At 34.8% G+C, this 6,983-nt stretch overlaps 2 pseudogenes; both read left to right on the top strand.

The window, feature by feature from the left end:
• The first annotated feature begins 3,702 nt into the window (after positions 1-3,702).
• On the top strand, positions 3,703-4,683 carry LOC116900896 (annotated as a pseudogene).
• Positions 4,684-5,781: 1,098 nt separating this feature from the next.
• Positions 5,782-6,983, top strand: part of LOC116900895 — a 6,300-nt pseudogene continuing 5,098 nt past the window's right edge.

The raw sequence follows: 6,983 nt of genomic DNA, 5'->3' as shown, positions 1-6,983 counted from the left end.
TACTTCAACCTCTATACCCATGTATATCCTTCCTTCCTTCCTTTCCTTTTTCTTTTCTTCCTTCCTTTTCTGCCTCCCTCACTCCCCTCTCTTCTTCTCTCTCTTTCTTTCTCTTTCTTTTTACTGTCTTTCTTTTTCTCTCTACTTTATAAGGCAAACAAAGAAACCATTCTTATAGGACCTTAACAACAGAAAATAAAAGAATTAACAAAATGCACACACAGAGAGAGAGAGAGAGAGAGAGAGAGAGGAAAGAAAGAAAGACAGAGAGAGACCAGAAGAAAACAGAAAGGAAAACGGATACTACAACAAAATGCCATACCAGTTGAAGTCTAAAACAACCATAGAGAGATCTTTTCATGTTTTCTGCCTATATATGGGCAAGGGACCTACCTTAAAGCATGGCTAATATACACAGTGAGACCCCACTGGGAAAAAATATGTTTTCCTTCATAAATGGTGTAAGCTGCAGATAACTTCTTGATTAAAGAAATGGGAGTTTATTTCTAGATTTTCCTCTCAGTACATGGACCTCATTTGGCTTGAGCTTGTGCAGGCCATGTGTATGGTGCTACAGTCATATGTGTATCAGTCTGTGTCTGGAAATATACAAACACTATTGTTCTATTAAATGACCATAGCAATAAAGATGATTCCTAATGATATTCTGCTATTCTCATAGATGAGTACCTCTCAGCATCATCAAGAAGCTTCCTTTGCATTAGATGAAAACTAATGCAGACATCAATGTGAGACTGTGAGACTTTGCAACACTCAGTTGATATGTGGTGTCTTCATGAAAACCTTCCCCTCAATGTTAAGAGAGCTATGTATGATTCTAAGGAAAATGTACTATTTTATTCTAGATATGTAGAAATTTCTTTCAACATCATATATGTTAATATTTTAATGCAATTTTCATTTAAAATATTTTTATTGTTTTTGAGAATTTTTGTTCATAGTATTTTGGTCATATTTACCTTCTTCTCTTACTTCCCTCCCAGTTCCACCCTAATTCCATATCCATACAACAGTGTGTCCTCACTCATTTATTTTCATATCCACTGAGTGCAATTAAAACTGCCTATATACTCTTGGGTATGTGGCTAACCACAGGAGCTGGTTATAGTTACTGCAGACATATTCTTAAAAGCAATGAAACAACAAAGCAATTTCATGGCAGCTACTAATCTTGTAGCTTTATCCCTTACTCTGAGTCACCAATACTACTAAAGTTTAGAACTACTTCAACAGTGTTCCAAGAATTAGAGCATAGACTAAATCACACTGAAAATGCAAGCTATCAGCCTCTGTGCCTTAGAAATTGTTGAAGAGAGAGTATCTGGTTAAAAGTGGGTTTTGCTGGAATTTTGGTGGGCCAATAATTGTAAGTTCTTCCTTATTTGAGCTGATTTAAATGTTCCTATATTCATGTATTTCATAATGTGTAGCTCATTGATTTGCAAACATTATATATGTATATATCAGGCTTTGTGTGTTCACATCATAATTTCTATATCCTGTTGAACAGTTAGCTATTCTCTCCTGCTTATATCCAGGTCACTTTTCTCTGGGGATTTTCCAAGGAAGAAGGCAACTTGAGGTGTTTGATTTCTGTTTGAATTTGCTTCAAGTGTTTCTAACTGCTAACCTGTGTTGACCTATCCTTCCCTTCCATTGGCTAAGTGATAGTCTGGAGCCACCTAATAAGTTAAGTGAAATATTTTTTCTTGTTAGAATGTCTCAAGAGATTCTGAAAACTCAGTTATGTCAAAGCTGGAAATGTCTCAGTTCAAATTTAGCCTTTGAAATGTCAATTGTTTGTGCGCATCCATCATTGCTTAGAGAAGATTTGGAATGTCTTGACTTGTTGAGATGAGAGAATGGAGAAAAGGAGTCATGGTCTTAAGTAGAAAAGGTTTTATTGGGACTTAGGAATGAGAAAATGACTGAAGAGATCTGAACATATTGATGAAAAATCATGTGTCAGTTTTAAAAGTGGTTATTTTCAGATTTTCTTTTGTTAGGGTAAAGTATCAATAGCTAAAGTTCATTGATGTTACTGTCAACCCTTACAGCAAGGTTCTCATGATGGAATGAAAGTAGAAAATTCACCTTCCTAAAATGTAGTGTTTACTGTAATTAATTATTATATAGTCCACCCAATACAGGGTTTATAAAATAAATGTTTAATTAGGTCTATTTTTTAAGACTTTTATAGCATTACATCATTGTTCATCATTGTTCTTTTTTATAAAGCAACTATTGGAATGTAGTTAAGGAAAGGGTTTATGTTTGTCCATGCAATGTTTTATAGGTCTATAACAATTGTCCTTTCTATACATAAAAATTATTTCTGGATCAAAGTCAAACTCAGGATATCAAGCATTGAAACAAAAGTCTGGGGATAATAAACTATTCTTATAATGTTACTGAACAGAGCTTGGTGGCTTACAAATCTCATTGGCAATTTCTGAATTTAAAAAAAAGTCATAAGGTATTACAAAAGATTAACTGGCATGTGCATCTTACATTGTATCCATGTTACAATATAATTATTGTTTAATTTTCACAATGTCATATAATAAGTAATATATGCTATTATATGTGTAACAGAAAATTTCATTTATCCTCTCATTTATGGTTATTGTCATTTATCACCTCATTTATGGTTATTGTATTTTATATGATTATAATAAGAAAATTCAATTATCTTGTGTGTATTAGTTAATGTACTTTTATTATAGAACGAGCTAGAATGTAGGAAAATAAATGTAAACTGTGTTTGGGGAAACTTTATATGTACTGTTGTCCAGGAACCTTAAAAGACCTGCAAGGAAAGTTTTTTTTACATATATAGACAGTCATTATACCCAATAACCAATATTCATAAAATTACTATTTTAAATTAATATTTATCTTTTAAATAATTACATTTGCATTATTTATTAAATAAGTTTTCCTGAAAAATGTTAATCCTTTAATATTAAGTAAAAATATAATAAACGTAGCTTTATGCAATCAAACCCTTAACAGATATCCTTCCAAGTTAAGTACTCTAGTATAGTTCTTGATGTATTTAAGTCAAGCACCTTAATGTGAAACATGTAAAAGAACCAACTCATTTGAAATCTTTAAGACAGAATGTAAAATGACAATTGTTGGGACAAAATGTACAATAGCTTTGAGATGGATGTTCCTAGAGCAGAAGACAATATTACAAAGATAGGTCCGAGAAAACAACACCCAACTCAAAGAACAGATTATTTTAGTTGATTCACACAAATTTATTTTCAACTAAGTGTGTGGTGGATTTCTTAAATTAATAACTTCCTTTTGTCATTTCTAAGACCTGTGAAAAATAATATTTTAAATAAGAAGTCTAAGTGTATTAATGAACTTAATATACTCTTGTTTGCTTTTAGGTACAAAAATTCACTTAGGTCTTGACAACAAACCTATTAGCTGTGGGCTCAAGAAAACGAATTTATGGGAAATATTGTTATGAAGAACCAATGGTATAACATGAAAGAGGGATTTGTTAAATGTTTATTAAAAATTGCTTGGTATTCACATCTAGATAATGTAAATGAAGATGTTGTCCATGATAAAATGATTCTTGGTGATGTTTACAGTTTCATGGCAGGTATTATCCTGAGTTCTTATCTCCAAATCCACTCCTGATGAATTGGAACAGATTAAATGGGAAAGAGCAACAATGTGACAGAGTTTATCCTGCTGGGTCTCGCTCAGGATCCTGCTGGGAGAAAAGCACTGTTTGTCATGTTTTTATTCATTTACATTGTGACCATGGTGGGCAACCTACTCATTGTGGAGACAGTTATTGCCAGCCCCTCCTTGGACTCCCCAATGTACTTCTTCCTTGCCTCTCTGTCATTCATGGATGCTGTTTATTCCACTGCTTTCTCACCCAAGTTGATTATGTACTTAATATGTAACAGAAGAATAATTTCTTTTTCAGCTTGCATTGGCAGCTCTTTGAGCACTTATTTGGTGGTGCTGAAGTCTTCCTTCTGGTATTCATGACCTACGGCTGCTATGTGGCTATCTGTAAACCCCTGCATTATATGACCATCATGAATCATCGGGTTTGCATTCTTCTATTGGTGGCAGCCTGTGCTGGAGGTTTTGGCCACTCTTTGGTTCACGTTATTGTTGTCTACAACCTCCCTTTTTGTGGCCCAAATATCATTGATCACTTTATCTTTGACATGTACCCATTACTGGGTTTAGCATGTACTGACCATTAATCCGGGCTCACTGTGGTTGCCAATGGAGGAAGCAATTTGCATGACAGTCTTTATCATTCTCCTCGTTTACTATGGAATAATTCTAAACTCTCTTAAGACTCACAGTGAGGAGGGAGATGCAAGCCCTGTCCACCTGCAGCTCTCACATCATCAGTGGTGGTTTTTTTTTTGTTCCTGTATCTTCATGTGTGTTAGACCTGTCTCCAACTTTCCTATTGATAAATCCCTAACTGTAGTTTATACAGTTATCACTCCCATGTTGAATCCTTTAATATACACTCTGAGAAATGTGGAGATGAAAACCTGTATGAAAAAACTTTGGTGTGAAAGAGTAACTATGGAAAGATTAAGAGTGTTCCCTCACAGAACACATACTAATTGCAAGCTTCAAATAGGCAATAAGTCCTTTTAAAGGATGAAGCAGTCTGCCACTGGAATTCTTTAGCTTTGCTTTTCTTTATGCAAAGCCACTAAGAGGAGAGTAAAATTTTATTGAGATTAGAAATAATCTAATAAAGAATTACCTGAAGATGAATAATAAAGATAAAGATTTTTGCCTATTATACATAATGAGAGAACTAAGCTAATTTTTTAACTATTTTTTTATTAATTCTGAATAGGATATAAAAGTGAGTTTATTATTTTCTAAACCATCATCAAATGATATCTACTTTCATGAGAAACTAATGAAAACAACACCTCAATAAAGTTTTGTGGGAAAAAGATATTCTCTATTATAACTATAATTTGCTCTGCATGGCAGATATTTGTACCGGCTCAGTTTGGGGATTTCTTGTGTTTCCTGGCCCAAAGTCTATATTTTCCATCTCATATATATTAATGCTAAACCATATTGTGATTAGCTAGAGATATGAATACTTTTGCTCTATGAGATGCAGTTGAAGATAGCACCAGATTACAGGTCTTGGTGAGAGAATTGTTATTATTTGAAAACCATAATATGCCATAATATAATCCCATTTTTGTTATCCTTCACTAGTTGTCATGTATGATTTTTCAGCCTTAAAAAGAATAGATATATGTCATTATTCATATTATTAAAATCAATAAAAGATATGATTAATAGAATAGTGTTTATGCTAAATGTGTTTTACTTCAATTTTTTTTTTTTTTTTTTTTTTTTTTTTAATGATGATTTAAACTTATCCTTTTCAATTTTAGAAGCATTTTTTCAGTCTCAACAATTTGGATCAAATATACTCTGGAAATAATATGTTTTATTATCAATAGTCCTAATTCTGTTATTGGGAGGATGTTTAATAATAGATTAGGCTGTGTAGAATGAATAAAGGCTAACAATTTAAATGCAATGATTTCTTTTCTTTCTTTTCTTTTCTTTTCTTTTCTCAAATGTTAAATCCTAACAGTTTTAATCCCTTCATTCCTACCAGTTCATGTCAATCCTCAGCCTTCTCTCTCCCTGCAATCCTTCCTTCTCCCATTTTCCTTCAGAAAAAGAGGCAGGTCCCCATATGGATATCAATGAAACATGGCTGAATTTAACAAAATTCCTTATATTAAGACTGGACAAGGCGGTTGGTATGAAAAAAGGATCGAAGAGCAGTCAAGAGTCAGAAACAATCCACCACGTGCACTGTTAAAGTCCCACAAGAACGCAAGCTATATAACCTTAGCATGTATGTATCAGTCCTAGTTTAGACCCATAAAGGCTACCCAGTGGTCAGTTAAGTTTCTGTAAGCCCTAATCATCATTAGTTGATTCTTAATGTTTCCACATTGCTCCCAAATGCTCCAATTTCCATTCATCTTTCCATGTACTCTATTCATTTATCCTTTCTTCACCCATTACCATCACTACCTGCCCCTAGTCCACCTGTGAATTTATTGTATTTCCTCTTTCCAGGAAGATGAATGCATCCCCCTTGAGCCCTCCTTGTTACTTGCTTATCTGGATTTATGGACTTTAGCATGGTAATTCTTCACTTAACAGTTAATATCCACTTATAAGTGAGTACATACCATGTTTGTCATTCTGGGACTTGGTTACCTCAGTCAGGATAATATTTTTCTAGTCCTGTCATTTTTCCTGCTAATTTCATGAGGTCATTGTTTTTAACAGCTGGGTAATAACACTTCGGTATATGAATCTGTTTTTTTTTTCTTTATTAACTTGAGTATTTCATATTTACATTTCGATTGTTATTCCCTTTCCCGGTTTCCGGGCCAACATCCCCCTAATCCCTCAGCATCCCCTTCTATATGGGTGTTGCCCTCCCCATCCTCCCCCGATTACCGCCCTCACCGAACAAACACATTCACTGGGGGTTCAGTCTTAGCAGGACCAAGGGCTTCCCCTTCCACTGGGGATCTTACTAGGATATTCATTGCTACCTATGAGGTTAGAGTCCAGGATCAGTCCATGTATAGTATTTAGGTAGTGGCTTAGTCCCTGGAAGCTCTGGTTGCTTGGCATTGTTGTTCATAAGGGGTCTCGAGTCCCTTCGAGATCTTCAAGTTCTTTCTCTGATTCATTCAACGGGGGTCCTATTCTCAGTTCAGTGGTTTGCTGCTGGCATTCGCCTCTGTATTTGCTGTATTCTGGCTGTGTCTCTCAGGAGAGATCTACATCCGGCTCCTGTCGGCCTGCACTTCTTTGCTTCATCCATCTTGTCTAATTGGGTGGCTGTATATGTATGGGCCACATGTGGGGCAGGCTCTGAATGGGTGTTC

This window comes from Rattus rattus, chromosome 5, assembly GCF_011064425.1.
Source record: "Rattus rattus isolate New Zealand chromosome 5, Rrattus_CSIRO_v1, whole genome shotgun sequence".
NCBI lineage: Eukaryota > Metazoa > Chordata > Mammalia > Rodentia > Muridae > Rattus > Rattus rattus.
The sequence above is the reverse complement of the archived record's forward strand: the minus strand, read 5'-3'. Positions and strand labels throughout refer to the sequence as shown.